Here is a 26,381-nt window from a genome sequence, read left to right on the forward strand (position 1 = left end):
AGGCGCTGCGGTCAAGCAACACTTTGGAGTTATCGCTTCTCGGCCTTTTGGCTAAGATCAAGTGTAGTATCTGTTCTTATCAGTTTAATATCTGATATGTCCTCTATATGAGGACAACATATTATGCCGATTTTTGGCAGCGGGAGTTGAAAAAGGAGCTAGCTCCGTTCACTCCAAGCATCGCCCCGGTACTGCAGTGCCGCCGGGAATGGTGCACGCTTCGCTTTCTTTCTCTTGTAAAAAAATAATCAAATAACGCAGTGGCTCAGCAGCTGAGGAGCACCGAGCCTTGCCTCAGGCGGTGTTGTTCCTTGCAGCTTCAGCTTGAAGAAAAAGAAGAGGCGACGTCACAAACGTGTAATACGGCCCTGGTGGTGCCACCGAAGGGGGAGGAGCAAATCCCTGTCCTGCGCCTGAGGCCGGCCAGGCCTTCGATAATAGGACGATGTCAGGCCGAAGAGGCGTGGCCCCGGGGATCCGTAGAGCTCACCAGGAGTACAGTGACGCGGCTCACGTGCCTAGGCTGCCGCTCCCGTGCACTTTTCCGTACTTGCTCGTGTTTCTCTTCATAACGCACAAGTCTTTCGCCTTTTACTAAAGACTTCCGTGGAGAGTAACGTCAATGAGTTGACCATATTTTTGGGGGCTCGGTCTAACGGCCGAGCTTTTTTGAAACTGTGCAAAAGAAAAAGCTGTGACCAAGAAGTCAGTCTGAGTTTGCCCACTGAAATCTCAGGGCAAGCTGATGTTGCTGTCTGTGTCTTGTTCTTTCCTTTCCTTTTTGTTATTTCATTTCCACTTCAACCATTTCCTCAGGTGAGCCTGCTACAGGTGCGTGTCAGAGGGCGGAGCTGCAAAGGGAGCCGGCCATCTAGGCGTTTGGGACAAAGGCAACCGACACAAGTGCACGCCGTGCCAGGAAGGCGCTGCGGTCAAGCAACACTTTGGAGTTATCGCTTCTCGGCCTTTTGGCTAAGATCAAGTGTAGTATCTGTTCTTATCAGTTTAATATCTGATATGTCCTCTATATGAGGACAACATATTATGCCGATTTTTGGCAGCGGGAGTTGAAAAAGGAGCTAGCTCCGTTCACTCCAAGCATCGCCCCGGTACTGCAGTGCCGCCGGGAATGGTGCACGCTTCGCTTTCTTTCTCTTGTAAAAAAATAATAAAGTAACGCAGTGGCTCAGCAGCTGAGGAGCACCGAGCCTTGCCTCAGGCGGTGTTGTTCCTTGCAGCTTCAGCTTGAAGAAAAAGAAGAGGCGACGTCACAAACGTGTAATACGGCCCTGGTGGTGCCACCGAAGGGGGAGGAGCAAATCCCTGTCCTGCGCCTGAGGCCGGCCAGGCCTTCGATAATAGGACGATGTCAGGCCGAAGAGGCGTGGCCCCGGGGATCCGTAGAGCTCACCAGGAGTACAGTGACGCGGCTCACGTGCCTAGGCTGCCGCTCCCGTGCACTTTTCCGTACTTGCTCGTGTTTCTCTTCATAACGCACAAGTCTTTCGCCTTTTACTAAAGACTTCCGTGGAGAGTAACGTCAATGAGTTGACCATATTTTTGGGGGCTCGGTCTAACGGCCGAGCTTTTTTGAAACTGTGCAAAAGAAAAAGCTGTGACCAAGAGGTCAGTCTGAGTTTGCCCACTGAAATCTCAGGGCAAGCTGATGTTGCTGTCTGTGTCTTGTTCTTTCCTTTCCTTTTTGTTATTTCATTTCCACTTCAACCATTTCCTCAGGTGAGCCTGCTACAGGTGCGTGTCAGAGGGCGGAGCTGCAAAGGGAGCCGGCCATCTAGGCGTTTGGGACAAAGGCAACCGACACAAGTGCACGCCGTGCCAGGAAGGCGCTGCGGTCAAGCAACACTTTGGAGTTATCGCTTCTCGGCCTTTTGGCTAAGACTGCGATCGCCTCCTTCTGTTAGTGGGAATCCTTGCCTGTTGTGGCATTGGTTCCTTCTTTCTTTGGGGAGACTATTCTCTTTTTTTTTTCCTTATGTGAAGTGCTTCAACTGAGTATAGTTGCTAGATCTTCACAGCCAGGAAATCATTGTCGTGATGTAAGGTAAGTGTTGTTCCTTCACTTATTGTATATTTTATTGTCTATTTGTTTTAGTATTACGGTTTTAGGGCTTTTATTGCTTTTTAAAGGTTTTAGTTCTTTTGAGCCTTTTCACAGGTGGTGCCTCCACCATGTCGGCTAGCCATGCCGGCATGCGGAGGCACCACAGTGTCCGATTCAACCTTAAGGTTGTGGATGGAAAGCTCCTGGAGATGTCGAGGTTAGACTTCTCCAGGAGACTTGTCCAGAAAGCCTTGGGTTTTAGCCCGGAACAGTTAAATTGCATTTTGACCCTACCCTTTAACAAAGGCTTTGACCTTAGTTTCCGTACTGCCATGCTACTAAAAGAGTTTTGGACACGCTTTGAAAATGTGAAACCCCAGTTTGATGCATTTGAAGTTGAGAAACTGACTGACAATACCTTGAAAACGGTTATTGTCAGAATGTTCAATGAAACTGTCAATGCAGATGACATTTGTTTATGGTTGGGGAGATATTGCACTGTTAAAAGCCAGGCTATCAAAGTGAGAGATGAAGATGGCATTTGGAACTGTGCCTGGAGGGTCCCCATCCAACAATGGCAAGACCCCCAGGGCTTTCAAGGCCTGAAACATCTGCCATCAGTGATAGTTCTGGGTAACAACAGGGGCTATATTCACTATCAGGGTCAGCCCAAGCTTTGCCGCAAGTGTGGCGAGCATGGGCATCTTGCAGAAGCGTGTAAGCAGGTAGTATGTGGGAAATGCAGAGAAATTGGGCACACCTTTGAGGAGTGCACCAATGGCAGAAAGTGCAATCTTTGTGGGGAGACAAACCACCTCTTCAGAGATTGCCCAAAATCTTTTGCCAACAAACTGAAAGCTGCGAAGGGAAAGGACGCAGAAAAGGACAAACAAAACGGACGACAGGAACCGGTAATTGAGCTAATTGAAGAAGCTGGGCAGGAAAATTCAAATCTCCCGCCAAATCCTGTGATTGGAGGAGAGGGATCAGGTGAGGCGGGAGCAGGGGAGGGGCCTGCAACACTCACACCAATGGAGAGTTCCGAGGAAGATGATGTGATGCAGGCAGAGGGCGGAGCTAGTTCAGAATGTGGAGAAGTCCAACCACAGGATGATAGCGATGATGCCTCCCTCCCCGGGGCCCAGCAAACCAAGAGGCCTGCATCAGAATTGTCCTCTGATTCGCCAATTGTTTCAGAGAAGAGGGGAAAAGCTGGGATATCCTCAGACAATTCATTTGTGGAGGAACCCAGAGTTTTCCCCCGCAATTCCCCAAATGAGGTCTCCTTTTTAACATTAGCTCTGCAATCAACCCCTAGGGACACAAAACTTAACTGTACCTTACAGCAGAGGCCAACGCCCAGAGTCCGAGTGGGGAATCGAGCTCGACCCCTGCACTTCTCACCCATAGAAGTGAAGGAGGAGCTCAATTCACATGAAATTGGATAACGATTCCTCTTACGTTTTTTTATAATGTGTTAAATGACAGTTTTAGTCTTTTAAAACTTCATACCTGTTGCTTTTTTTTTTAAAAACCATACTCATGACTCTCATTTTAACAATCAAGTTTAGAAATGGAAATCGAGAGTTAGACCCCAGAGTGTTACATATTTTATCTAACCACCGCTGTCTGACCTCGTTTGTGCAGGAGCGGAAACCAGTGTGTCCAGTGCGGCGGCTCACATTTGGTGAGTCCTCCACAGTTTGGCGCAATGTGGACCGTTCCGCCCTCCCAAACAGACTCCGGGACCTGTCATCGATGATGGCTCATGAGATCCTCCCGGTCAGGTCGTCATGCACTCCCGAGGAATGTCGGCGATCTCCATCTGCCCCCGACAAGGTTGTAGCGCACCTGAGTTGGTGAGGCACCTGTTCTGGGAGTGCAGCGCTGCCGTAGACCAGTGGGCAATGGCCGGCTCCTTGTAATTCCCGTACTTACCAGCAAGGGAGGTCCTAACAGCACAGCTAGTGCTGTATGGGGTGAGCCAGAGGGTTAACCTGAAAGGAAAATACTTTGCCAAACAGTGGCTCGCCCTGACCGCCAGCAAAGACGCTATGTGGACCTCCAGGAACTTGCTGGTAAGAAAGCACAAGCAGATACCCCCGTGGCTGTACTCCAGATGGCCGCAGCAACGGTCCAACTGGCCGGTGCTGCAGGCGGTAGGCCTAGGATACAGCCACAAAGAAGCATCGCCTCTGTGCCCATTCGGACGAAGGAGCCGGAGCAACACACAGAGAGGTCAAAGCAGCAACGGCCTGGCTCTCCGGGCGAGGCTGGTGGGAAGGAGCAGCAGGGGGGGATCCCCTCTGAGCACTGTGACAGGAACCGAGAGAGCTACTGTTTGGGGTGGCGGAATGAGTCATCCTTGGTAGGGACTCACCCCGCTTCTGTACAACGAGGGAATTGGACAAATTTTATTTAATGCACTCCTTTTTACTGAACATGGACATTGAACGCAATCACTTACACTGGAACATAAGCCTTTTACACAAGGAAATGTTGATTTTATCTTTTACCATTTACAATTGTTTAAAAAAACAGGTTTTAAGGTCACTTATTTATTAAATTGTTGCATGTAATAGTGATATGTAAGTTGTAAAATTGTAATGTTAATATTGGAAGCTTATGTTGTGATGATCCAATGATCCAGTATCAATAAATCTTTTCGAAAGAAAAAATCTGTTCTTATCAGTTTAATATCTGATATGTCCTCTATATGAGGACAACATATTAAGCCGATTTTTGGCAGCGGGAGTTGAAAAAGGAGCTAGCTCCGTTCACTCCAAGCATCGCCCCGGTACTGCAGTGCCGCCGGGAATGGTGCACGCTTCGCTTTCTTTCTCTTGTAAAAAAATAATAAAGTAACGCAGTGGCTCAGCAGCTGAGGAGCACCGAGCCTTGCCTCAGGCGGTGTTGTTCCTTGCAGCTTCAGCTTGAAGAAAAAGAAGAGGCGACGTCACAAACGTGTAATACGGCCCTGGTGGTGCCACCGAAGGGGGAGGAGCAAATCCCTGTCCTGCGCCTGAGGCCGGCCAGGCCTTCGATAATAGGACGATGTCAGGCCGAAGAGGCGTGGCCCCGGGGATCCGTAGAGCTCACCAGGAGTACAGTGACGCGGCTCACGTGCCTAGGCTGCCGCTCCCGTGCACTTTTCCGTACTTGCTCGTGTTTCTCTTCATAACGCACAAGTCTTTCGCCTTTTACTAAAGACTTCCGTGGAGAGTAACGTCAATGAGTTGACCATATTTTTGGGGGCTCGGTGTAACGGCCGAGCTTTTTTGAAACTGTGCAAAAGAAAAAGCTGTGACCAAGAGGTCAGTCTGAGTTTGCCCACTGAAATCTCAGGGCAAGCTGATGTTGCTGTCTGTGTCTTGTTCTTTCCTTTCCTTTTTGTTATTTCATTTCCACTTCAACCATTTCCTCAGGTGAGCCTGCTACAGGTGCGTGTCAGAGGGCGGAGCTGCAAAGGGAGCCGGCCATCTAGGCGTTTGGGACAAAGGCAACCGACACAAGTGCACGCCGTGCCAGGAAGGCGCTGCGGTCAAGCAACACTTTGGAGTTATCGCTTCTCGGCCTTTTGGCTAAGATCAAGTGTAGTATCTGTTCTTATCAGTTTAATATCTGATATGTCCTCTATATGAGGACAACATATTAAGCCGATTTTTGGCAGCGGGAGTTGAAAAAGGAGCTAGCTCCGTTCACTCCAAGCATCGCCCCGGTACTGCAGTGCCGCCGGGAATGGTGCACGCTTCGCTTTCTTTCTCTTGTAAAAAAATAATAAAGTAACGCAGTGGCTCAGCAGCTGAGGAGCACCGAGCCTTGCCTCAGGCGGTGTTGTCTCCTTGCAGCTTCAGCTTGAAGAAAAAGAAGAGGCGACGTCACAAACGTGTAATACGGCCCTGGTGGTGCCACCGAAGGGGGAGGAGCAAATCCCTGTCCTGCGCCTGAGGCCGGCCAGGCCTTCGATAATAGGACGATGTCAGGCCGAAGAGGCGTGGCCCCGGGGATCCGTAGAGCTCACCAGGAGTACAGTGACGCGGCTCACGTGCCTAGGCTGCCGCTCCCGTGCACTTTTCCGTACTTGCTCGTGTTTCTCTTCATAACGCACAAGTCTTTCGCCTTTTACTAAAGACTTCCGTGGAGAGTAACGTCAATGAGTTGACCATATTTTTGGGGGCTCGGTGTAACGGCCGAGCTTTTTTGAAACTGTGCAAAAGAAAAAGCTGTGACCAAGAGGTCAGTCTGAGTTTGCCCACTGAAATCTCAGGGCAAGCTGATGTTGCTGTCTGTGTCTTGTTCTTTCCTTTCCTTTTTGTTATTTCATTTCCACTTCAACCATTTCCTCAGGTGAGCCTGCTACAGGTGCGTGTCAGAGGGCGGAGCTGCAAAGGGAGCCGGCCATCTAGGCATTTGGGACAAAGGCAACCGACACAAGTGCACGCCGTGCCAGGAAGGCGCTGCGGTCAAGCAACACTTTGGAGTTATCGCTTCTCGGCCTTTTGGCTAAGATCAAGTGTAGTATCTGTTCTTATCAGTTTAATATCTGATATGTCCTCTATATGAGGACAACATATTAAGCCGATTTTTGGCAGCGGGAGTTGAAAAAGGAGCTAGCTCCGTTCACTCCAAGCATCGCCCCGGTACTGCAGTGCCGCCGGGAATGGTGCACGCTTCGCTTTCTTTCTCTTGTAAAAAAATAACGCGGTGGCTCAGCAGCTGAGGAGCGCCGAGCCTTGCCTCAGGCGGTGTTGTTCCTTGCAGCTTCAGCTTGAAGAAAAAAGAAGAGGCGACGTCACAAACGTGTAATACGGCCCTGGTGGTGCCACCGAAGGGGGAGGAGCAAATCTCTGTCCTGCGCCTGAGGCCGGCCAGGCCTTCGATAATAGGACAATGTCAGGCCGAAGAGGCGTGGACCCGGGGATCCGTAGAGCTCACCAGGAGTACAGTGACGCGGCTCACGTGCCTAGGCTGCCGCTCCCGTGCTCTTTTCCGTACTTGCTCGTGTTTCTCTTCATAACGCACAAGTCTTTCGCCTTTTACTAAAGACTTCCGTGGAGAGTAACGTCAATGAGTTGACCATATTTTTGGGGGCTCGGTCTAACGGCCGAGCTTTTTTGAGACTGTACAAAAGAAAAAGCTGTGACCAAGAGGTCAGTCTGAGTTTGCCCACTGAAATCTCAGGGCAAGCTGATGTTGCGATGTTGCTGTCTGTGTCTTGTTCTTCAGTTCTTTCCTTTCCTTTTTGTTATTTCATTTCCACTTCAACCATTTCCTCAGGTGAGCCTGCTACAGGTGCGTGTCAGAGGGCGGAGCTGCAAAGGGAGCCGGCCATCTAGGCGTTTGGGACAAAGGCAACCGACACAAGTGCACGCCGTGCCAGGAAGGTGCTGCGGTCAAGCAACACTTTGGAGTTATCGCTTCTCGGCCTTTTGGCTAAGATCAAGTGTAGTATCTGTTCTTATCAGTTTAATATCTGATATGTCCTCTATATGAGGACAACATATTAAGCCGATTTTTGGCAGCGGGAGTTGAAAAAGGAGCTAGCTCCGTTCACTCCAAGCATCGCCCCGGTACTGCAGTGCCGCCGGGAATGGTGCACGCTTCGCTTTCTTTCTCTTGTAAAAAAATAACGCGGTGGCTCAGCAGCTGAGGAGCGCCGAGCCTTGCCTCAGGCGGTGTTGTTCCTTGCAGCTTCAGCTTGAAGAAAAAAGAAGAGGCGACGTCACAAACGTGTAATACGGCCCTGGTGGTGCCACCGGAGGGGGAGGAGCAAATCTCTGTCCTGCGCCTGAGGCCGGCCAGGCCTTCGATAATAGGACAATGTCAGGCCGAAGAGGCGTGGACCCGGGGATCCGTAGAGCTCACCAGGAGTACAGTGACGCGGCTCACGTGCCTAGGCTGCCGCTCCCGTGCTCTTTTCCGTACTTGCTCGTGTTTCTCTTCATAACGCACAAGTCTTTCGCCTTTTACTAAAGACTTCCGTGGAGAGTAACGTCAATGAGTTGACCATATTTTTGGGGGCTCGGTCTAACGGCCGAGCTTTTTTGAGACTGTACAAAAGAAAAAGCTGTGACCAAGAGGTCAGTCTGAGTTTGCCCACTGAAATCTCAGGGCAAGCTGATGTTGCGATGTTGCTGTCTGTGTCTTGTTCTTCAGTTCTTTCCTTTCCTTTTTGTTATTTCATTTCCACTTCAACCATTTCCTCAGGTGAGCCTGCTACAGGTGCGTGTCAGAGGGCGGAGCTGCAAAGGGAGCCGGCCATCTAGGCGTTTGGGACAAAGGCAACCGACACAAGTGCACGCCGTGCCAGGAAGGTGCTGCGGTCAAGCAACACTTTGGAGTTATCGCTTCTCGGCCTTTTGGCTAAGATCAAGTGTAGTATCTGTTCTTATCAGTTTAATATCTGATATGTCCTCTATATGAGGACAACATATTAAGCCGATTTTTGGCAGCGGGAGTTGAAAAAGGAGCTAGCTCCGTTCACTCCAAGCATCGCCCCGGTACTGCAGTGCCGCCGGGAATGGTGCACGCTTCGCTTTCTTTCTCTTGTAAAAAAATAACGCGGTGGCTCAGCAGCTGAGGAGCGCCGAGCCTTGCCTCAGGCGGTGTTGTTCCTTGCAGCTTCAGCTTGAAGAAAAAAGAAGAGGCGACGTCACAAACGTGTAATACGGCCCTGGTGGTGCCACCGGAGGGGGAGGAGCAAATCTCTGTCCTGCGCCTGAGGCCGGCCAGGCCTTCGATAATAGGACAATGTCAGGCCGAAGAGGCGTGGACCCGGGGATCCGTAGAGCTCACCAGGAGTACAGTGACGCGGCTCACGTGCCTAGGCTGCCGCTCCCGTGCTCTTTTCCGTACTTGCTCGTGTTTCTCTTCATAACGCACAAGTCTTTCGCCTTTTACTAAAGACTTCCGTGGAGAGTAACGTCAATGAGTTGACCATATTTTTGGGGGCTCGGTCTAACGGCCGAGCTTTTTTGAGACTGTACAAAAGAAAAAGCTGTGACCAAGAGGTCAGTCTGAGTTTGCCCACTGAAATCTCAGGGCAAGCTGATGTTGCGATGTTGCTGTCTGTGTCTTGTTCTTCAGTTCTTTCCTTTCCTTTTTGTTATTTCATTTCCACTTCAACCATTTCCTCAGGTGAGCCTGCTACAGGTGCGTGTCAGAGGGCGGAGCTGCAAAGGGAGCCGGCCATCTAGGCGTTTGGGACAAAGGCAACCGACACAAGTGCACGCCGTGCCAGGAAGGTGCTGCGGTCAAGCAACACTTTGGAGTTATCGCTTCTCGGCCTTTTGGCTAAGATCAAGTGTAGTATCTGTTCTTATCAGTTTAATATCTGATATGTCCTCTATATGAGGACAACATATTAAGCCGATTTTTGGCAGCGGGAGTTGAAAAAGGAGCTAGCTCCGTTCACTCCAAGCATCGCCCCGGTACTGCAGTGCCGCCGGGAATGGTGCACGCTTCGCTTTCTTTCTCTTGTAAAAAAATAACGCGGTGGCTCAGCAGCTGAGGAGCGCCGAGCCTTGCCTCAGGCGGTGTTGTTCCTTGCAGCTTCAGCTTGAAGAAAAAAGAAGAGGCGACGTCACAAACGTGTAATACGGCCCTGGTGGTGCCACCGAAGGGGGAGGAGCAAATCTCTGTCCTGCGCCTGAGGCCGGCCAGGCCTTCGATAATAGGACAATGTCAGGCCGAAGAGGCGTGGACCCGGGGATCCGTAGAGCTCACCAGGAGTACAGTGACGCGGCTCACGTGCCTAGGCTGCCGCTCCCGTGCTCTTTTCCGTACTTGCTCGTGTTTCTCTTCATAACGCACAAGTCTTTCGCCTTTTACTAAAGACTTCCGTGGAGAGTAACGTCAATGAGTTGACCATATTTTTGGGGGCTCGGTCTAACGGCCGAGCTTTTTTGAGACTGTACAAAAGAAAAAGCTGTGACCAAGAGGTCAGTCTGAGTTTGCCCACTGAAATCTCAGGGCAAGCTGATGTTGCGATGTTGCTGTCTGTGTCTTGTTCTTCAGTTCTTTCCTTTCCTTTTTGTTATTTCATTTCCACTTCAACCATTTCCTCAGGTGAGCCTGCTACAGGTGCGTGTCAGAGGGCGGAGCTGCAAAGGGAGCCGGCCATCTAGGCGTTTGGGACCAAGGCAACCGACACAAGTGCACGCCGTACCAGGAAGGTGCTGCGGTCAAGCAACACTTTGGAGTTATCGCTTCTCGGCCTTTTGGCTAAGATCAAGTGTAGTATCTGTTCTTATCAGTTTAATATCTGATATGTCCTCTATATGAGGACAACATATTAAGCCGATTTTTGGCAGCGGGAGTTGAAAAAGGAGCTAGCTCCGTTCACTCCAAGCATCGCCCCGGTACTGCAGTGCCGCCGGGAATGGTGCACGCTTCGCTTTCTTTCTCTTGTAAAAAAATAACGCGGTGGCTCAGCAGCTGAGGAGCGCCGAGCCTTGCCTCAGGCGGTGTTGTTCCTTGCAGCTTCAGCTTGAAGAAAAAAGAAGAGGCGACGTCACAAACGTGTAATACGGCCCTGGTGGTGCCACCGAAGGGGGAGGAGCAAATCTCTGTCCTGCGCCTGAGGCCGGCCAGGCCTTCGATAATAGGACAATGTCAGGCCGAAGAGGCGTGGACCCGGGGATCCGTAGAGCTCACCAGGAGTACAGTGGCGCGGCTCACGTGCCTAGGTTGCCGCTCCCGTGCTCTTTTCCGTACTTGCTCGTGTTTCTCTTCATAACGCACAAGTCTTTCGCCTTTTACTAAAGACTTCCGTGGAGAGTAACGTCAATGAGTTGACCATATTTTTGGGGGCTCGGTCTAACGGCCGAGCTTTTTTGAGACTGTACAAAAGAAAAAGCTGTGACCAAGAGGTCAGTCTGAGTTTGCCCACTGAAATCTCAGGGCAAGCTGATGTTGCGATGTTGCTGTCTGTGTCTTGTTCTTCAGTTCTTTCCTTTCCTTTTTGTTATTTCATTTCCACTTCAACCATTTCCTCAGGTGAGCCTGCTACAGGTGCGTGTCAGAGGGCGGAGCTGCAAAGGGAGCCGGCCATCTAGGCGTTTGGGACAAAGGCAACCGACACAAGTGCACGCCGTGCCAGGAAGGTGCTGCGGTCAAGCAACACTTTGGAGTTATCGCTTCTCGGCCTTTTGGCTAAGATCAAGTGTAGTATCTGTTCTTATCAGTTTAATATCTGATATGTCCTCTATATGAGGACAACATATTAAGCCGATTTTTGGCAGCGGGAGTTGAAAAAGGAGCTAGCTCCGTTCACTCCAAGCATCGCCCCGGTACTGCAGTGCCGCCGGGAATGGTGCACGCTTCGCTTTCTTTCTCTTGTAAAAAAATAACGCGGTGGCTCAGCAGCTGAGGAGCGCCGAGCCTTGCCTCAGGCGGTGTTGTTCCTTGCAGCTTCAGCTTGAAGAAAAAAGAAGAGGCGACGTCACAAACGTGTAATACGGCCCTGGTGGTGCCACCGAAGGGGGAGGAGCAAATCTCTGTCCTGCGCCTGAGGCCGGCCAGGCCTTCGATAATAGGACAATGTCAGGCCGAAGAGGCGTGGACCCGGGGATCCGTAGAGCTCACCAGGAGTACAGTGACGCGGCTCACGTGCCTAGGCTGCCGCTCCCGTGCTCTTTTCCGTACTTGCTCGTGTTTCTCTTCATAACGCACAAGTCTTTCGCCTTTTACTAAAGACTTCCGTGGAGAGTAACGTCAATGAGTTGACCATATTTTTGGGGGCTCGGTCTAACGGCCGAGCTTTTTTGAGACTGTACAAAAGAAAAAGCTGTGACCAAGAGGTCAGTCTGAGTTTGCCCACTGAAATCTCAGGGCAAGCTGATGTTGCGATGTTGCTGTCTGTGTCTTGTTCTTCAGTTCTTTCCTTTCCTTTTTGTTATTTCATTTCCACTTCAACCATTTCCTCAGGTGAGCCTGCTACAGGTGCGTGTCAGAGGGCGGAGCTGCAAAGGGAGCCGGCCATCTAGGCGTTTGGGACAAAGGCAACCGACACAAGTGCACGCCGTGCCAGGAAGGTGCTGCGGTCAAGCAACACTTTGGAGTTATCGCTTCTCGGCCTTTTGGCTAAGATCAAGTGTAGTATCTGTTCTTATCAGTTTAATATCTGATATGTCCTCTATATGAGGACAACATATTAAGCCGATTTTTGGCAGCGGGAGTTGAAAAAGGAGCTAGCTCCGTTCACTCCAAGCATCGCCCCGGTACTGCAGTGCCGCCGGGAATGGTGCACGCTTCGCTTTCTTTCTCTTGTAAAAAAATAACGCGGTGGCTCAGCAGCTGAGGAGCGCCGAGCCTTGCCTCAGGCGGTGTTGTTCCTTGCAGCTTCAGCTTGAAGAAAAAAGAAGAGGCGACGTCACAAACGTGTAATACGGCCCTGGGCCCTCATTTATCAACAGTGCGTAGAAAAGGTCCTAAATTCTGTCGTAGGAGTGAAATTTAGAATGTGTGTAAGTACAAAAAAATCCGGATTTATCAAACGTGCGGACGCTGGTCGTACGCACATCAATGATGATAAATCCCACCTGTTCTAAACTGCCGTGCTCGTGCATGGTTACCGTCATTTGCATTCAGAAACGCCTCCAATTGACCATATATGGCAGCAACAACAGCTCCCGCTTGGAGGTTTACAAACTTTATTGAACAAAATTCAGTAGGGTTTACAACAAAAGGCAAATGAAACAAAATAATCAATTATCTACAAATATTCAACATTTGGGGGGGTTGAGAGCAAACAAAAAAAAAAGATACATTTACTGACAAGGTATGGGAAGTGTATTAATAAAAATTAAGAAACAAAGACATTGTTTCACGGATTAGTTTTAGAGACGCTTCTCAATCCTGGTCCTCGTGTTCCCTGTCCTGCATGTTTTAGATGTTTCCCTGCACCAACACACCTGATTCTAATTAATGGTCCTAATTAGCTTGTCGTCAAGGTCTGCCCAGCTCTGTTGATGACACAGGTACTTTTATCACGGTGTGCTGAAGCAGGGAAACATCTAAAACATGCAGGACACCGGCCCATGAGGAACAGGATTGAGAAACACTGCTACAGTTTACATTCATTTTTCAGATGTACAATGGAGGGGTTTTCTGTTATTCCATTTGCATTTATGTATGTGATATTTACCTATAAAATAATTATGTTGACCATGTTTGATATATTTCTTGGAAGATTATCGATAAATTAAGATTTGGTTGGAGTCAAAAGCTCCTGCTTGGAGGTGCAAACACCAACCGAGCTGTTCTGCAGAATAAATGAGTCGTGCGTTCAGGCCACCGGGCAACGACGGGCAACAGAGACATATCGCAGATTATTTGTGCATAGATTGAATGAAATCCTTTCATGTCCACGTAACTGAATTCATTATGTGATGGTGCTTTTATGGCAATGTGGGTGCAATCTAGCTCCAATTATGTTTGAGAATCCGGCGATCGCATGAAATCCTCGTTTAAATTTCGATTTGGTGATGTGTGTATGGAAACTGGGTGTAAATTATGGCCAGAGAAATTATTGCATCCAACACTGCCGACATGATTTTGCTTAGTGTCGGCTGCGAAATGCCGCATATGTCAAAATGTTCCGGTGGCAAAAAATCCCAGGGTGGACAGGAGCTGGATGTGACTGGGATGGCTTGCGTTTTGTCTCTCGCTCCATTATAGGTTGTAAATCACGGCATAGATCCATCAAAATGTTTTTGGGGAAACGCTACCTGCTGAGAAGCCGCTCCGTGCTCTCACAGATCAACAGATCAGTGCGCTCTTTGAAAACGCGCTCCCTCGGAGCGCAAATCCTCCAACAGTGCAAGATAAGCCATGGTACTTGTATTTTCTTTTCAGGTCGTTCTGCCAAAGCTGTCTCTTATAGCTTGTCACACCAATTATTCAAAATGTCTGATCTTATGGATAATTTTTATTAATTGGAGGAAACGGGGAACATGTGCACATGTTCCCCGTTCAGTCACAGTTCAGCGATCTCAAACTTCACATGTAAAGTTTGAGACTCTTTTAATGGGTTCTATTTGTAGTTTCACTGTTCTACCACTAGGTTTTGTGTGTACGCATGGTCAGAGCTGTGCGTATATTTACACGTGTTTCTGCGCACAAATACATGTTGATAAATACCATACTTTGCCTGAGAATGCTCGTACGCACGCTTTACGCACAGATCTGTGCGTACGCACGGTTGATAAATGAGGGCCCTGGTGGTGCCACCGAAGGGGGAGGAGCAAATCTCTGTCCTGCGCCTGAGGCCGGCCAGGCCTTCGATAATAGGACAATGTCAGGCCGAAGAGGCGTGGACCCGGGGATCCGTAGAGCTCACCAGGAGTACAGTGACGCGGCTCACGTGCCTAGGCTGCCGCTCCCGTGCTCTTTTCCGTACTTGCTCGTGTTTCTCTTCATAACGCACAAGTCTTTCGCCTTTTACTAAAGACTTCCGTGGAGAGTAACGTCAATGAGTTGACCATATTTTTGGGGGCTCGGTCTAACGGCCGAGCTTTTTTGAGACTGTACAAAAGAAAAAGCTGTGACCAAGAGGTCAGTCTGAGTTTGCCCACTGAAATCTCAGGGCAAGCTGATGTTGCGATGTTGCTGTCTGTGTCTTGTTCTTCAGTTCTTTCCTTTCCTTTTTGTTATTTCATTTCCACTTCAACCATTTCCTCAGGTGAGCCTGCTACAGGTGCGTGTCAGAGGGCGGAGCTGCAAAGGGAGCCGGCCATCTAGGCGTTTGGGACAAAGGCAACCGACACAAGTGCACGCCGTGCCAGGAAGGTGCTGCGGTCAAGCAACACTTTGGAGTTATCGCTTCTCGGCCTTTTGGCTAAGATCAAGTGTAGTATCTGTTCTTATCAGTTTAATATCTGATATGTCCTCTATATGAGGACAACATATTAAGCCGATTTTTGGCAGCGGGAGTTGAAAAAGGAGCTAGCTCCGTTCACTCCAAGCATCGCCCCGGTACTGCAGTGCCGCCGGGAATGGTGCACGCTTCGCTTTCTTTCTCTTGTAAAAAAATAACGCGGTGGCTCAGCAGCTGAGGAGCGCCGAGCCTTGCCTCAGGCGGTGTTGTTCCTTGCAGCTTCAGCTTGAAGAAAAAAGAAGAGGCGACGTCACAAACGTGTAATACGGCCCTGGTGGTGCCACCGAAGGGGGAGGAGCAAATCTCTGTCCTGCGCCTGAGGCCGGCCAGGCCTTCGATAATAGGACAATGTCAGGCCGAAGAGGCGTGGACCCGGGGATCCGTAGAGCTCACCAGGAGTACAGTGACGCGGCTCACGTGCCTAGGCTGCCGCTCCCGTGCTCTTTTCCGTACTTGCTCGTGTTTCTCTTCATAACGCACAAGTCTTTCGCCTTTTACTAAAGACTTCCGTGGAGAGTAACGTCAATGAGTTGACCATATTTTTGGGGGCTCGGTCTAACGGCCGAGCTTTTTTGAGACTGTACAAAAGAAAAAGCTGTGACCAAGAGGTCAGTCTGAGTTTGCCCACTGAAATCTCAGGGCAAGCTGATGTTGCGATGTTGCTGTCTGTGTCTTGTTCTTCAGTTCTTTCCTTTCCTTTTTGTTATTTCATTTCCACTTCAACCATTTCCTCAGGTGAGCCTGCTACAGGTGCGTGTCAGAGGGCGGAGCTGGAAAGGGAGCCGGCCATCTAGGCGATTGGGACAAAGGCAACCGACACAAGTGCACGCCGTGCCAGGAAGGTGCTGCGGTCAAGCAACACTTTGGAGTTATCGCTTCTCGGCCTTTTGGCTAAGATCAAGTGTAGTATCTGTTCTTATCAGTTTAATATCTGATATGTCCTCTATATGAGGACAACATATTAAGCCGATTTTTGGCAGCGGGAGTTGAAAAAGGAGCTAGCTCCGTTCACTCCAAGCATCGCCCCGGTACTGCAGTGCCGCCGGGAATGGTGCACGCTTTGCTTTCTTTCTCTTGTAAAAAAATAACGCGGTGGCTCAGCAGCTGAGGAGCGCCGAGCCTTGCCTCAGGCGGTGTTGTTCCTTGCAGCTTCAGCTTGAAGAAAAAAGAAGAGGCGACGTCACAAACGTGTAATACGGCCCTGGTGGTGCCACCGAAGGGGGAGGAGCAAATCTCTGTCCTGCGCCTGAGGCCGGCCAGGCCTTCGATAATAGGACAATGTCAGGCCGAAGAGGCGTGGACCCGGGGATCCGTAGAGCTCACCAGGAGTACAGTGACGCGGCTCACGTGCCTAGGCTGCCGCTCCCGTGCTCTTTTCCGTACTTGCTCGTGTTTCTCTTCATAACGCACAAGTCTTTCGCCTTTTACTAAAGACTTCCGTGGAGAGTAACGTCAATGAGTTGACCATATTTTTGGGGGCTCGGTCTAACGGCCGAGCTTTTTTGAGACTGTACAAAAGAAAAAGCTGTGACCAAGAGGTCAGTCTGAGTTTGCCCACTGAAATCTCAGGGCAAGCTGATGTTGCGATGTTGCTGTCTGTGTCTTGTTCTTCAGTTCTTTCCTTTCCTTTTTGTTATTTCATTTCCACTTCAACCATTTCCTCAGGTGAGCCTGCTACAGGTGCGTGTCAGAGGGCGGAGCTGCAAAGGGAGCCGGCCATCTAGGCGTTTGGGACAAAGGCAACCGACACAAGTGCACGCCGTGCCAGGAAGGTGCTGCGGTCAAGCAACACTTTGGAGTTATCGCTTCTCGGCCTTTTGGCTAAGATCAAGTGTAGTATCTGTTCTTATCAGTTTAATATCTGATATGTCCTCTATATGAGGACAACATATTAAGCCGATTTTTGGCAGCGGGAGTTGAAAAAGGAGCTAGCTCCGTTCACTCCAAGCATCGCCCCGGTACTGCAGTGCCGCCGGGAATGGTGCACGCTTCGCTTTCTTTCTCTTGTAAAAAAATAACGCGGTGGCTCAGCAGCTGAGGAGCGCCGAGCCTTGCCTCAGGCGGTGTTGTTCCTTGCAGCTTCAGCTTGAAGAAAAAAGAAGAGGCGACGTCACAAACGTGTAATACGGCCCTGGTGGTGCCACCGAAGGGGGAGGAGCAAATCTCTGTCCTGCGCCTGAGGCCGGCCAGGCCTTCGATAATAGGACAATGTCAGGCCGAAGAGGCGTGGACCCGGGGATCCGTAGAGCTCACCAGGAGTACAGTGACGCGGCTCACGTGCCTAGGCTGCCGCTCCCGTGCTCTTTTCCGTACTTGCTCGTGTTTCTCTTCATAACGCACAAGTCTTTCGCCTTTTACTAAAGACTTCCGTGGAGAGTAACGTCAATGAGTTGACCATATTTTTGGGGGCTCGGTCTAACGGCCGAGCTTTTTTGAGACTGTACAAAAGAAAAAGCTGTGACCAAGAGGTCAGTCTGAGTTTGCCCACTGAAATCTCAGGGCAAGCTGATGTTGCGATGTTGCTGTCTGTGTCTTGTTCTTCAGTTCTTTCCTTTCCTTTTTGTTATTTCATTTCCACTTCAACCATTTCCTCAGGTGAGCCTGCTACAGGTGCGTGTCAGAGGGCGGAGCTGCAAAGGGAGCCGGCCATCTAGGCGTTTGGGACCAAGGCAACCGACACAAGTGCACGCCGTACCAGGAAGGTGCTGCGGTCAAGCAACACTTTGGAGTTATCGCTTCTCGGCCTTTTGGCTAAGATCAAGTGTAGTATCTGTTCTTATCAGTTTAATATCTGATATGTCCTCTATATGAGGACAACATATTAAGCCGATTTTTGGCAGCGGGAGTTGAAAAAGGAGCTAGCTCCGTTCACTCCAAGCATCGCCCCGGTACTGCAGTGCCGCCGGGAATGGTGCACGCTTCGCTTTCTTTCTCTTGTAAAAAAATAACGCGGTGGCTCAGCAGCTGAGGAGCGCCGAGCCTTGCCTCAGGCGGTGTTGTTCCTTGCAGCTTCAGCTTGAAGAAAAAAGAAGAGGCGACGTCACAAACGTGTAATACGGCCCTGGTGGTGCCACCGAAGGGGGAGGAGCAAATCTCTGTCCTGCGCCTGAGGCCGGCCAGGCCTTCGATAATAGGACAATGTCAGGCCGAAGAGGCGTGGACCCGGGGATCCGTAGAGCTCACCAGGAGTACAGTGACGCGGCTCACGTGCCTAGGCTGCCGCTCCCGTGCTCTTTTCCGTACTTGCTCGTGTTTCTCTTCATAACGCACAAGTCTTTCGCCTTTTACTAAAGACTTCCGTGGAGAGTAACGTCAATGAGTTGACCATATTTTTGGGGGCTCGGTCTAACGGCCGAGCTTTTTTGAGACTGTACAAAAGAAAAAGCTGTGACCAAGAGGTCAGTCTGAGTTTGCCCACTGAAATCTCAGGGCAAGCTGATGTTGCGATGTTGCTGTCTGTGTCTTGTTCTTCAGTTCTTTCCTTTCCTTTTTGTTATTTCATTTCCACTTCAACCATTTCCTCAGGTGAGCCTGCTACAGGTGCGTGTCAGAGGGCGGAGCTGGAAAGGGAGCCGGCCATCTAGGCGATTGGGACAAAGGCAACCGACACAAGTGCACGCCGTGCCAGGAAGGTGCTGCGGTCAAGCAACACTTTGGAGTTATCGCTTCTCGGCCTTTTGGCTAAGATCAAGTGTAGTATCTGTTCTTATCAGTTTAATATCTGATATGTCCTCTATATGAGGACAACATATTAAGCCGATTTTTGGCAGCGGGAGTTGAAAAAGGAGCTAGCTCCGTTCACTCCAAGCATCGCCCCGGTACTGCAGTGCCGCCGGGAATGGTGCACGCTTTGCTTTCTTTCTCTTGTAAAAAAATAACGCGGTGGCTCAGCAGCTGAGGAGCGCCGAGCCTTGCCTCAGGCGGTGTTGTTCCTTGCAGCTTCAGCTTGAAGAAAAAAGAAGAGGCGACGTCACAAACGTGTAATACGGCCCTGGTGGTGCCACCGAAGGGGGAGGAGCAAATCTCTGTCCTGCGCCTGAGGCCGGCCAGGCCTTCGATAATAGGACAATGTCAGGCCGAAGAGGCGTGGACCCGGGGATCCGTAGAGCTCACCAGGAGTACAGTGACGCGGCTCACGTGCCTAGGCTGCCGCTCCCGTGCTCTTTTCCGTACTTGCTCGTGTTTCTCTTCATAACGCACAAGTCTTTCGCCTTTTACTAAAGACTTCCGTGGAGAGTAACGTCAATGAGTTGACCATATTTTTGGGGGCTCGGTCTAACGGCCGAGCTTTTTTGAGACTGTACAAAAGAAAAAGCTGTGACCAAGAGGTCAGTCTGAGTTTGCCCACTGAAATCTCAGGGCAAGCTGATGTTGCGATGTTGCTGTCTGTGTCTTGTTCTTCAGTTCTTTCCTTTCCTTTTTGTTATTTCATTTCCACTTCAACCATTTCCTCAGGTGAGCCTGCTACAGGTGCGTGTCAGAGGGCGGAGCTGCAAAGGGAGCCGGCCATCTAGGCGTTTGGGACAAAGGCAACCGACACAAGTGCACGCCGTGCCAGGAAGGTGCTGCGGTCAAGCAACACTTTGGAGTTATCGCTTCTCGGCCTTTTGGCTAAGATCAAGTGTAGTATCTGTTCTTATCAGTTTAATATCTGATATGTCCTCTATATGAGGACAACATATTAAGCCGATTTTTGGCAGCGGGAGTTGAAAAAGGAGCTAGCTCCGTTCACTCCAAGCATCGCCCTGGTACTGCAGTGCCGCCGGGAATGGTGCACGCTTCGCTTTCTTTCTCTTGTAAAAAAATAACGCGGTGGCTCAGCAGCTGAGGAGCGCCGAGCCTTGCCTCAGGCGGTGTTGTTCCTTGCAGCTTCAGCTTGAAGAAAAAAGAAGAGGCGACGTCACAAACGTGTAATACGGCCCTGGTGGTGCCACCGAAGGGGGAGGAGCAAATCTCTGTCCTGCGCCTGAGGCCGGCCAGGCCTTCGATAATAGGACAATGTCAGGCCGAAGAGGCGTGGACCCGGGGATCCGTAGAGCTCACCAGGAGTACAGTGACGCGGCTCACGTGCCTAGGCTGCCGCTCCCGTGCTCTTTTCCGTACTTGCTCGTGTTTCTCTTCATAACGCACAAGTCTTTCGCCTTTTACTAAAGACTTCCGTGGAGAGTAACGTCAATGAGTTGACCATATTTTTGGGGGCTCGGTCTAACGGCCGAGCTTTTTTGAGACTGTACAAAAGAAAAAGCTGTGACCAAGAGGTCAGTCTGAGTTTGCCCACTGAAATCTCAGGGCAAGCTGATGTTGCGATGTTGCTGTCTGTGTCTTGTTCTTCAGTTCTTTCCTTTCCTTTTTGTTATTTCATTTCCACTTCAACCATTTCCTCAGGTGAGCCTGCTACAGGTGCGTGTCAGAGGGCGGAGCTGCAAAGGGAGCCGGCCATCTAGGCGTTTGGGACAAAGGCAACCGACACAAGTGCACGCCGTGCCAGGAAGGTGCTGCGGTCAAGCAACACTTTGGAGTTATCGCTTCTCGGCCTTTTGGCTAAGATCAAGTGTAGTATCTGTTCTTATCAGTTTAATATCTGATATGTCCTCTATATGAGGACAACATATTAAGCCGATTTTTGGCAGCGGGAGTTGAAAAAGGAGCTAGCTCCGTTCACTCCAAGCATCGCCCCGGTACTGCAGTGCCGCCGGGAATGGTGCACGCTTCGCTTTCTTTCTCTTGTAAAAAAATAACGCGGTGGCTCAGCAGCTGAGGAGCGCCGAGCCTTGCCTCAGGCGGTGTTGTTCCTTGCAGCTTCAGCTTGAAGAAAAAAGAAGAGGCGACGTCACAAACGTGTAATACGGCCCTGGGCCCTCATTTATCAACAGTGCGTAGAAAAGGTCCTAAATTCTGTCGTAGGAGTGAAATTTAGAATGTGTGTAAGTACAAAAAAATCCGGATTTATCAAACGTGCGGACGCTGGTCGTACGCACATCAATGATGATAAATCCCACCTGTTCTAAACTGCCGTGCTCGTGCACGGTTACCGTCATTTGCATTCAGAAACGCCTCCAATTGACCATATATGGCAGCAACAACAGCTCCCGCTTGGAGGTTTACAAACTTTATTGAACAAAATTCAGTAGGGTTTACAACAAAAGGCAAATGAAACAAAATAATCAATTATCTACAAATATTCAACATTTGGGGGGGTTGAGAGCAAACAAAAAAAAAAGATACATTTACTGACAAGGTATGGGAAGTGTATTAATAAAAATTAAGAAACAAAGACATTGTTTCACGGATTAGTTTTAGAGACGCTTCTCAATCCTGGTCCTCGTGTTCCCTGTCCTGCATGTTTTAGATGTTTCCCTGCACCAACACACCTGATTCTAATTAATGGTCCTAATTAGCTTGTCGTCAAGGTCTGCCCAGCTCTGTTGATGACACAGGTACTTTTATCACGGTGTGCTGAAGCAGGGAAACATCTAAAACATGCAGGACACCGGCCCATGAGGAACAGGATTGAGAAACACTGCTACAGTTTACATTCATTTTTCAGATGTACAATGGAGGGGTTTTCTGTTATTCCATTTGCATTTATGTATGTGATATTTACCTATAAAATAATTATGTTGACCATGTTTGATATATTTCTTGGAAGATTATCGATAAATTAAGATTTGGTTGGAGTCAAAAGCTCCTGCTTGGAGGTGCAAACACCAACCGAGCTGTTCTGCAGAATAAATGAGTCGTGCGTTCAGGCCACCGGGCAACGACGGGCAACAGAGACATATCGCAGATTATTTGTGCATAGATTGAATGAAATCCTTTCATGTCCACGTAACTGAATTCATTATGTGATGGTGCTTTTATGGCAATGTGGGTGCAATCTAGCTCCAATTATGTTTGAGAATCCGGCGATCGCATGAAATCCTCGTTTAAATTTCGATTTGGTGATGTGTGTATGGAAACTGGGTGTAAATTATGGCCAGAGAAATTATTGCATCCAACACTGCCGACATGATTTTGCTTAGTGTCGGCTGCGAAATGCCGCATATGTCAAAATGTTCCGGTGGCAAAAAATCCCAGGGTGGACAGGAGCTGGATGTGACTGGGATGGCTTGCGTTTTGTCTCTCGCTCCATTATAGGTTGTAAATCACGGCATAGATCCATCAAAATGTTTTTGGGGAAACGCTACCTGCTGAGAAGCCGCTCCGTGCTCTCACAGATCAACAGATCAGTGCGCTCTTTGAAAACGCGCTCCCTCGGAGCGCAAATCCTCCAACAGTGCAAGATAAGCCATGGTACTTGTATTTTCTTTTCAGGTCGTTCTGCCAAAGCTGTCTCTTATAGCTTGTCACACCAATTATTCAAAATGTCTGATCTTATGGATAATTTTTATTAATTGGAGGAAACGGGGAACATGTGCACATGTTCCCCGTTCAGTCACAGTTCAGCGATCTCAAACTTCACATGTAAAGTTTGAGACTCTTTTAATGGGTTCTATTTGTAGTTTCACTGTTCTACCACTAGGTTTTGTGTGTACGCATGGTCAGAGCTGTGCGTATATTTACACGTGTTTCTGCGCACAAATACATGTTGATAAATACCATACTTTGCCTGAGAATGCTCGTACGCACGCTTTACGCACAGATCTGTGCGTACGCACGGTTGATAAATGAGGGCCCTGGTGGTGCCACCGAAGGGGGAGGAGCAAATCTCTGTCCTGCGCCTGAGGCCGGCCAGGCCTTCGATAATAGGACAATGTCAGGCCGAAGAGGCGTGGACCCGGGGATCCGTAGAGCTCACCAGGAGTACAGTGACGCGGCTCACGTGCCTAGGCTGCCCCTCCCGTGCTCTTTTCCGTATTTGCTCGTGTTTCTCTTCATAACGCACAAGTCTTTCGCCTTTTACTAAAGACTTCCGTGGAGAGTAACGTCAATGAGTTGACCATATTTTTGGGGGCTCGGTCTAACGGCCGAGCTTTTTTGAGACTGTACAAAAGAAAAAGCTGTGACCAAGAGGTCAGTCTGAGTTTGCCCACTGAAATCTCAGGGCAAGCTGATGTTGCGATGTTGCTGTCTGTGTCTTGTTCTTCAGTTCTTTCCTTTCCTTTTTGTTATTTCATTTCCACTTCAACCATTTCCTCAGGTGAGCCTGCTACAGGTGCGTGTCAGAGGGCGGAGCTGGAAAGGGAGCCGGCCATCTAGGCGATTGGGACAAAGGCAACCGACACAAGTGCACGCCGTGCCAGGAAGGTGCTGCGGTCAAGCAACACTTTGGAGTTATCGCTTCTCGGCCTTTTGGCTAAGATCAAGTGTAGTATCTGTTCTTATCAGTTTAATATCTGATATGTCCTCTATATGAGGACAACATATTAAGCCGATTTTTGGCAGCGGGAGTTGAAAAAGGAGCTAGCTCCGTTCACTCCAAGCATCGCCCCGGTACTGCAGTGCCGCCGGGAATGGTGCACGCTTTGCTTTCTTTCTCTTGTAAAAAAATAACGCGGTGGCTCAGCAGCTGAGGAGCGCCGAGCCTTGCCTCAGGCGGTGTTGTTCCTTGCAGCTTCAGCTTGAAGAAAAAAGAAGAGGCGACGTCACAAACGTGTAATACGGCCCTGGTGGTGCCACCGAAGGGGGAGGAGCAAATCTCTGTCCTGCGCCTGAGGCCGGCCAGGCCTTCGATAATAGGACAATGTCAGGCCGAAGAGGCGTGGACCCGGGGATCCGTAGAGCTCACCAGGAGTACAGTGACGCGGCTCACGTGCCTAGGCTGCCGCTCCCGTGCTCTTTTCCGTACTTGCTCGTGTTTCTCTTCATAACGCACAAGTCTTTCGCCTTTTACTAAAGACTTCCGTGGAGAGTAACGTCAATGAGTTGACCATATTTTTGGGGGCTCGGTCTAACGGCCGAGCTTTTTTGAGACTGTACAAAAGAAAAAGCTGTGACCAAGAGGTCAGTCTGAGTTTGCCCACTGAAATCTCAGGGCAAGCTGATGTTGCGATGTTGCTGTCTGTGTCTTGTTCTTCAGTTCTTTCCTTTCCTTTTTGTTATTTCATTTCCACTTCAACCATTTCCTCAGGTGAGCCTGCTACAGGTGCGTGTCAGAGGGCGGAGCTGCAAAGGGAGCCGGCCATCTAGGCGTTTGGGACAAAGGCAACCGACACAAGTGCACGCCGTGCCAGGAAGGTGCTGCGGTCAAGCAACACTTTGGAGTTATCGCTTCTCGGCCTTTTGGCTAAGATCAAGTGTAGTATCTGTTCTTATCAGTTTAATATCTGATATGTCCTCTATATGAGGACAACATATTAAGCCGATTTTTGGCAGCGGGAGTTGAAAAAGGAGCTAGCTCCGTTCACTCCAAGCATCGCCCTGGTACTGCAGTGCCGCCGGGAATGGTGCACGCTTCGCTTTCTTTCTCTTGTAAAAAAATAACGCGGTGGCTCAGCAGCTGAGGAGCGCCGAGCCTTGCCTCAGGCGGTGTTGTTCCTTGCAGCTTCAGCTTGAAGAAAAAAGAAGAGGCGACGTCACAAACGTGTAATACGGCCCTGGTGGTGCCACCGAAGGGGGAGGAGCAAATCTCTGTCCTGCGCCTGAGGCCGGCCAGGCCTTCGATAATAGGACAATGTCAGGCCGAAGAGGCGTGGACCCGGGGATCCGTAGAGCTCACCAGGAGTACAGTGACGCGGCTCACGTGCCTAGGCTGCCGCTCCCGTGCTCTTCATAACGCACAAGTCTTTCGCCTTTTACTAAAGACTTCCGTGGAGAGTAACGTCAATGAGTTGACCATATTTTTGGGGGCTCGGTCTAACGGCCGAGCTTTTTTGAGACTGTACAAAAGAAAAAGCTGTGACCAAGAGGTCAGTCTGAGTTTGCCCACTGAAATCTCAGGGCAAGCTGATGTTGCGATGTTGCTGTCTGTGTCTTGTTCTTCAGTTCTTTCCTTTCCTTTTTGTTATTTCATTTCCACTTCAACCATTTCCTCAGGTGAGCCTGCTACAGGTGCGTGTCAGAGGGCGGAGCTGCAAAGGGAGCCGGCCATCTAGGCGTTTGGGACAAAGGCAACCGACACAAGTGCACGCCGTGCCAGGAAGGTGCTGCGGTCAAGCAACACTTTGGAGTTATCGCTTCTCGGCCTTTTGGCTAAGATCAAGTGTAGTATCTGTTCTTATCAGTTTAATATCTGATATGTCCTCTATATGAGGACAACATATTAAGCCGATTTTTGGCAGCGGGAGTTGAAAAAGGAGCTAGCTCCGTTCACTCCAAGCATCGCCCCGGTACTGCAGTGCCGCCGGGAATGGTGCACGCTTCGCTTTCTTTCTCTTGTAAAAAAATAACGCGGTGGCTCAGCAGCTGAGGAGCGCCGAGCCTTGCCTCAGGCGGTGTTGTTCCTTGCAGCTTCAGCTTGAAGAAAAAAGAAGAGGCGACGTCACAAACGTGTAATACGGCCCTGGGCCCTCATTTATCAACAGTGCGTAGAAAAGGTCCTAAATTCTGTCGTAGGAGTGAAATTTAGAATGTGTGTAAGTACAAAAAAATCCGGATTTATCAAACGTGCGGACGCTGGTCGTACGCACATCAATGATGATAAATCCCACCTGTTCTAAACTGCCGTGCTCGTGCACGGTTACCGTCATTTGCATTCAGAAACGCCTCCAATTGACCATATATGGCAGCAACAACAGCTCCCGCTTGGAGGTTTACAAACTTTATTGAACAAAATTCAGTAGGGTTTACAACAAAAGGCAAATGAAACAAAATAATCAATTATCTACAAATATTCAACATTTGGGGGGGTTGAGAGCAAACAAAAAAAAAAGATACATTTACTGACAAGGTATGGGAAGTGTATTAATAAAAATTAAGAAACAAAGACATTGTTTCACGGATTAGTTTTAGAGACGCTTCTCAATCCTGGTCCTCGTGTTCCCTGTCCTGCATGTTTTAGATGTTTCCCTGCACCAACACACCTGATTCTAATTAATGGTCCTAATTAGCTTGTCGTCAAGGTCTGCCCAGCTCTGTTGATGACACAGGTACTTTTATCACGGTGTGCTGAAGCAGGGAAACATCTAAAACATGCAGGACACCGGCCCATGAGGAACAGGATTGAGAAACACTGCTACAGTTTACATTCATTTTTCAGATGTACAATGGAGGGGTTTTCTGTTATTCCATTTGCATTTATGTATGTGATATTTACCTATAAAATAATTATGTTGACCATGTTTGATATATTTCTTGGAAGATTATCGATAAATTAAGATTTGGTTGGAGTCAAAAGCTCCTGCTTGGAGGTGCAAACACCAACCGAGCTGTTCTGCAGAATAAATGAGTCGTGCGTTCAGGCCACCGGGCAACGACGGGCAACAGAGACATATCGCAGATTATTTGTGCATAGATTGAATGAAATCCTTTCATGTCCACGTAACTGAATTCATTATGTGATGG

General features: G+C 49.4%; 40 non-coding genes and 1 pseudogene across 40 annotated transcripts; all 41 read left to right on the forward strand.

Moving 5' to 3' along the window:
• The first annotated feature begins 31 nt into the window (after positions 1-31).
• Positions 32-222, forward strand: LOC133439167 (U2 spliceosomal RNA). Its single transcript, XR_009781991.1, has one exon. It is a non-coding gene; the product is annotated as a U2 spliceosomal RNA (small nuclear RNA).
• A 328-nt stretch (positions 223-550) lies between these two features.
• On the forward strand, positions 551-666 carry LOC133439075 (U5 spliceosomal RNA). Its single transcript, XR_009781900.1, has one exon. It is a non-coding gene; the product is annotated as a U5 spliceosomal RNA (small nuclear RNA).
• Positions 667-952: 286 nt separating this feature from the next.
• LOC133439168 (U2 spliceosomal RNA) lies at positions 953-1,143 on the forward strand. Its single transcript, XR_009781992.1, has one exon. It is a non-coding gene; the product is annotated as a U2 spliceosomal RNA (small nuclear RNA).
• A 328-nt stretch (positions 1,144-1,471) lies between these two features.
• On the forward strand, positions 1,472-1,587 carry LOC133439076 (U5 spliceosomal RNA). The gene has a single exon (XR_009781901.1). It is a non-coding gene; the product is annotated as a U5 spliceosomal RNA (small nuclear RNA).
• A 3,132-nt stretch (positions 1,588-4,719) lies between these two features.
• Positions 4,720-4,893, forward strand: LOC133439066 (U2 spliceosomal RNA; annotated as a pseudogene).
• A 328-nt stretch (positions 4,894-5,221) lies between these two features.
• On the forward strand, positions 5,222-5,337 carry LOC133439120 (U5 spliceosomal RNA). The gene has a single exon (XR_009781945.1). It is a non-coding gene; the product is annotated as a U5 spliceosomal RNA (small nuclear RNA).
• A 286-nt stretch (positions 5,338-5,623) lies between these two features.
• LOC133439101 (U2 spliceosomal RNA) lies at positions 5,624-5,814 on the forward strand. Its single transcript, XR_009781926.1, has one exon. It is a non-coding gene; the product is annotated as a U2 spliceosomal RNA (small nuclear RNA).
• Positions 5,815-6,143: 329 nt separating this feature from the next.
• Positions 6,144-6,259, forward strand: LOC133439121 (U5 spliceosomal RNA). Its single transcript, XR_009781946.1, has one exon. It is a non-coding gene; the product is annotated as a U5 spliceosomal RNA (small nuclear RNA).
• Positions 6,260-6,545: 286 nt separating this feature from the next.
• On the forward strand, positions 6,546-6,736 carry LOC133439112 (U2 spliceosomal RNA). The gene has a single exon (XR_009781937.1). It is a non-coding gene; the product is annotated as a U2 spliceosomal RNA (small nuclear RNA).
• A 321-nt stretch (positions 6,737-7,057) lies between these two features.
• On the forward strand, positions 7,058-7,173 carry LOC133439077 (U5 spliceosomal RNA). The gene has a single exon (XR_009781902.1). It is a non-coding gene; the product is annotated as a U5 spliceosomal RNA (small nuclear RNA).
• A 302-nt stretch (positions 7,174-7,475) lies between these two features.
• Positions 7,476-7,666, forward strand: LOC133439123 (U2 spliceosomal RNA). Its single transcript, XR_009781948.1, has one exon. It is a non-coding gene; the product is annotated as a U2 spliceosomal RNA (small nuclear RNA).
• A 321-nt stretch (positions 7,667-7,987) lies between these two features.
• LOC133439078 (U5 spliceosomal RNA) lies at positions 7,988-8,103 on the forward strand. Its single transcript, XR_009781903.1, has one exon. It is a non-coding gene; the product is annotated as a U5 spliceosomal RNA (small nuclear RNA).
• Positions 8,104-8,405: 302 nt separating this feature from the next.
• On the forward strand, positions 8,406-8,596 carry LOC133439131 (U2 spliceosomal RNA). Its single transcript, XR_009781956.1, has one exon. It is a non-coding gene; the product is annotated as a U2 spliceosomal RNA (small nuclear RNA).
• Positions 8,597-8,917: 321 nt separating this feature from the next.
• LOC133439080 (U5 spliceosomal RNA) lies at positions 8,918-9,033 on the forward strand. The gene has a single exon (XR_009781905.1). It is a non-coding gene; the product is annotated as a U5 spliceosomal RNA (small nuclear RNA).
• Positions 9,034-9,335: 302 nt separating this feature from the next.
• LOC133439132 (U2 spliceosomal RNA) lies at positions 9,336-9,526 on the forward strand. Its single transcript, XR_009781957.1, has one exon. It is a non-coding gene; the product is annotated as a U2 spliceosomal RNA (small nuclear RNA).
• Positions 9,527-9,847: 321 nt separating this feature from the next.
• Positions 9,848-9,963, forward strand: LOC133439081 (U5 spliceosomal RNA). Its single transcript, XR_009781906.1, has one exon. It is a non-coding gene; the product is annotated as a U5 spliceosomal RNA (small nuclear RNA).
• A 302-nt stretch (positions 9,964-10,265) lies between these two features.
• Positions 10,266-10,456, forward strand: LOC133439133 (U2 spliceosomal RNA). The gene has a single exon (XR_009781958.1). It is a non-coding gene; the product is annotated as a U2 spliceosomal RNA (small nuclear RNA).
• A 321-nt stretch (positions 10,457-10,777) lies between these two features.
• On the forward strand, positions 10,778-10,893 carry LOC133439082 (U5 spliceosomal RNA). Its single transcript, XR_009781907.1, has one exon. It is a non-coding gene; the product is annotated as a U5 spliceosomal RNA (small nuclear RNA).
• Positions 10,894-11,195: 302 nt separating this feature from the next.
• On the forward strand, positions 11,196-11,386 carry LOC133439134 (U2 spliceosomal RNA). The gene has a single exon (XR_009781959.1). It is a non-coding gene; the product is annotated as a U2 spliceosomal RNA (small nuclear RNA).
• A 321-nt stretch (positions 11,387-11,707) lies between these two features.
• Positions 11,708-11,823, forward strand: LOC133439083 (U5 spliceosomal RNA). Its single transcript, XR_009781908.1, has one exon. It is a non-coding gene; the product is annotated as a U5 spliceosomal RNA (small nuclear RNA).
• Positions 11,824-12,125: 302 nt separating this feature from the next.
• Positions 12,126-12,316, forward strand: LOC133439137 (U2 spliceosomal RNA). Its single transcript, XR_009781961.1, has one exon. It is a non-coding gene; the product is annotated as a U2 spliceosomal RNA (small nuclear RNA).
• Positions 12,317-14,462: 2,146 nt separating this feature from the next.
• LOC133439084 (U5 spliceosomal RNA) lies at positions 14,463-14,578 on the forward strand. The gene has a single exon (XR_009781909.1). It is a non-coding gene; the product is annotated as a U5 spliceosomal RNA (small nuclear RNA).
• A 302-nt stretch (positions 14,579-14,880) lies between these two features.
• LOC133439138 (U2 spliceosomal RNA) lies at positions 14,881-15,071 on the forward strand. The gene has a single exon (XR_009781962.1). It is a non-coding gene; the product is annotated as a U2 spliceosomal RNA (small nuclear RNA).
• Positions 15,072-15,392: 321 nt separating this feature from the next.
• On the forward strand, positions 15,393-15,508 carry LOC133439085 (U5 spliceosomal RNA). Its single transcript, XR_009781910.1, has one exon. It is a non-coding gene; the product is annotated as a U5 spliceosomal RNA (small nuclear RNA).
• Positions 15,509-15,810: 302 nt separating this feature from the next.
• LOC133439147 (U2 spliceosomal RNA) lies at positions 15,811-16,001 on the forward strand. Its single transcript, XR_009781971.1, has one exon. It is a non-coding gene; the product is annotated as a U2 spliceosomal RNA (small nuclear RNA).
• Positions 16,002-16,322: 321 nt separating this feature from the next.
• Positions 16,323-16,438, forward strand: LOC133439086 (U5 spliceosomal RNA). Its single transcript, XR_009781911.1, has one exon. It is a non-coding gene; the product is annotated as a U5 spliceosomal RNA (small nuclear RNA).
• A 302-nt stretch (positions 16,439-16,740) lies between these two features.
• On the forward strand, positions 16,741-16,931 carry LOC133439139 (U2 spliceosomal RNA). The gene has a single exon (XR_009781963.1). It is a non-coding gene; the product is annotated as a U2 spliceosomal RNA (small nuclear RNA).
• A 321-nt stretch (positions 16,932-17,252) lies between these two features.
• On the forward strand, positions 17,253-17,368 carry LOC133439087 (U5 spliceosomal RNA). The gene has a single exon (XR_009781912.1). It is a non-coding gene; the product is annotated as a U5 spliceosomal RNA (small nuclear RNA).
• Positions 17,369-17,670: 302 nt separating this feature from the next.
• On the forward strand, positions 17,671-17,861 carry LOC133439140 (U2 spliceosomal RNA). The gene has a single exon (XR_009781964.1). It is a non-coding gene; the product is annotated as a U2 spliceosomal RNA (small nuclear RNA).
• Positions 17,862-18,182: 321 nt separating this feature from the next.
• LOC133439088 (U5 spliceosomal RNA) lies at positions 18,183-18,298 on the forward strand. The gene has a single exon (XR_009781913.1). It is a non-coding gene; the product is annotated as a U5 spliceosomal RNA (small nuclear RNA).
• A 302-nt stretch (positions 18,299-18,600) lies between these two features.
• Positions 18,601-18,791, forward strand: LOC133439158 (U2 spliceosomal RNA). The gene has a single exon (XR_009781982.1). It is a non-coding gene; the product is annotated as a U2 spliceosomal RNA (small nuclear RNA).
• A 321-nt stretch (positions 18,792-19,112) lies between these two features.
• LOC133439089 (U5 spliceosomal RNA) lies at positions 19,113-19,228 on the forward strand. The gene has a single exon (XR_009781914.1). It is a non-coding gene; the product is annotated as a U5 spliceosomal RNA (small nuclear RNA).
• A 302-nt stretch (positions 19,229-19,530) lies between these two features.
• On the forward strand, positions 19,531-19,721 carry LOC133439170 (U2 spliceosomal RNA). Its single transcript, XR_009781994.1, has one exon. It is a non-coding gene; the product is annotated as a U2 spliceosomal RNA (small nuclear RNA).
• Positions 19,722-20,042: 321 nt separating this feature from the next.
• On the forward strand, positions 20,043-20,158 carry LOC133439091 (U5 spliceosomal RNA). Its single transcript, XR_009781916.1, has one exon. It is a non-coding gene; the product is annotated as a U5 spliceosomal RNA (small nuclear RNA).
• Positions 20,159-20,460: 302 nt separating this feature from the next.
• Positions 20,461-20,651, forward strand: LOC133439141 (U2 spliceosomal RNA). The gene has a single exon (XR_009781965.1). It is a non-coding gene; the product is annotated as a U2 spliceosomal RNA (small nuclear RNA).
• A 2,146-nt stretch (positions 20,652-22,797) lies between these two features.
• On the forward strand, positions 22,798-22,913 carry LOC133439092 (U5 spliceosomal RNA). The gene has a single exon (XR_009781917.1). It is a non-coding gene; the product is annotated as a U5 spliceosomal RNA (small nuclear RNA).
• Positions 22,914-23,215: 302 nt separating this feature from the next.
• LOC133439169 (U2 spliceosomal RNA) lies at positions 23,216-23,406 on the forward strand. Its single transcript, XR_009781993.1, has one exon. It is a non-coding gene; the product is annotated as a U2 spliceosomal RNA (small nuclear RNA).
• A 321-nt stretch (positions 23,407-23,727) lies between these two features.
• On the forward strand, positions 23,728-23,843 carry LOC133439093 (U5 spliceosomal RNA). Its single transcript, XR_009781918.1, has one exon. It is a non-coding gene; the product is annotated as a U5 spliceosomal RNA (small nuclear RNA).
• A 302-nt stretch (positions 23,844-24,145) lies between these two features.
• On the forward strand, positions 24,146-24,336 carry LOC133439171 (U2 spliceosomal RNA). Its single transcript, XR_009781995.1, has one exon. It is a non-coding gene; the product is annotated as a U2 spliceosomal RNA (small nuclear RNA).
• A 297-nt stretch (positions 24,337-24,633) lies between these two features.
• LOC133439130 (U5 spliceosomal RNA) lies at positions 24,634-24,748 on the forward strand. Its single transcript, XR_009781955.1, has one exon. It is a non-coding gene; the product is annotated as a U5 spliceosomal RNA (small nuclear RNA).
• Positions 24,749-25,050: 302 nt separating this feature from the next.
• On the forward strand, positions 25,051-25,241 carry LOC133439142 (U2 spliceosomal RNA). Its single transcript, XR_009781966.1, has one exon. It is a non-coding gene; the product is annotated as a U2 spliceosomal RNA (small nuclear RNA).
• Positions 25,242-26,381: the final 1,140 nt, after the last annotated feature.

This window comes from Cololabis saira, unplaced genomic scaffold (genome assembly GCF_033807715.1).
Source record: "Cololabis saira isolate AMF1-May2022 unplaced genomic scaffold, fColSai1.1 scf142, whole genome shotgun sequence".
Classification (NCBI taxonomy): domain Eukaryota; kingdom Metazoa; phylum Chordata; class Actinopteri; order Beloniformes; family Belonidae; genus Cololabis; species Cololabis saira.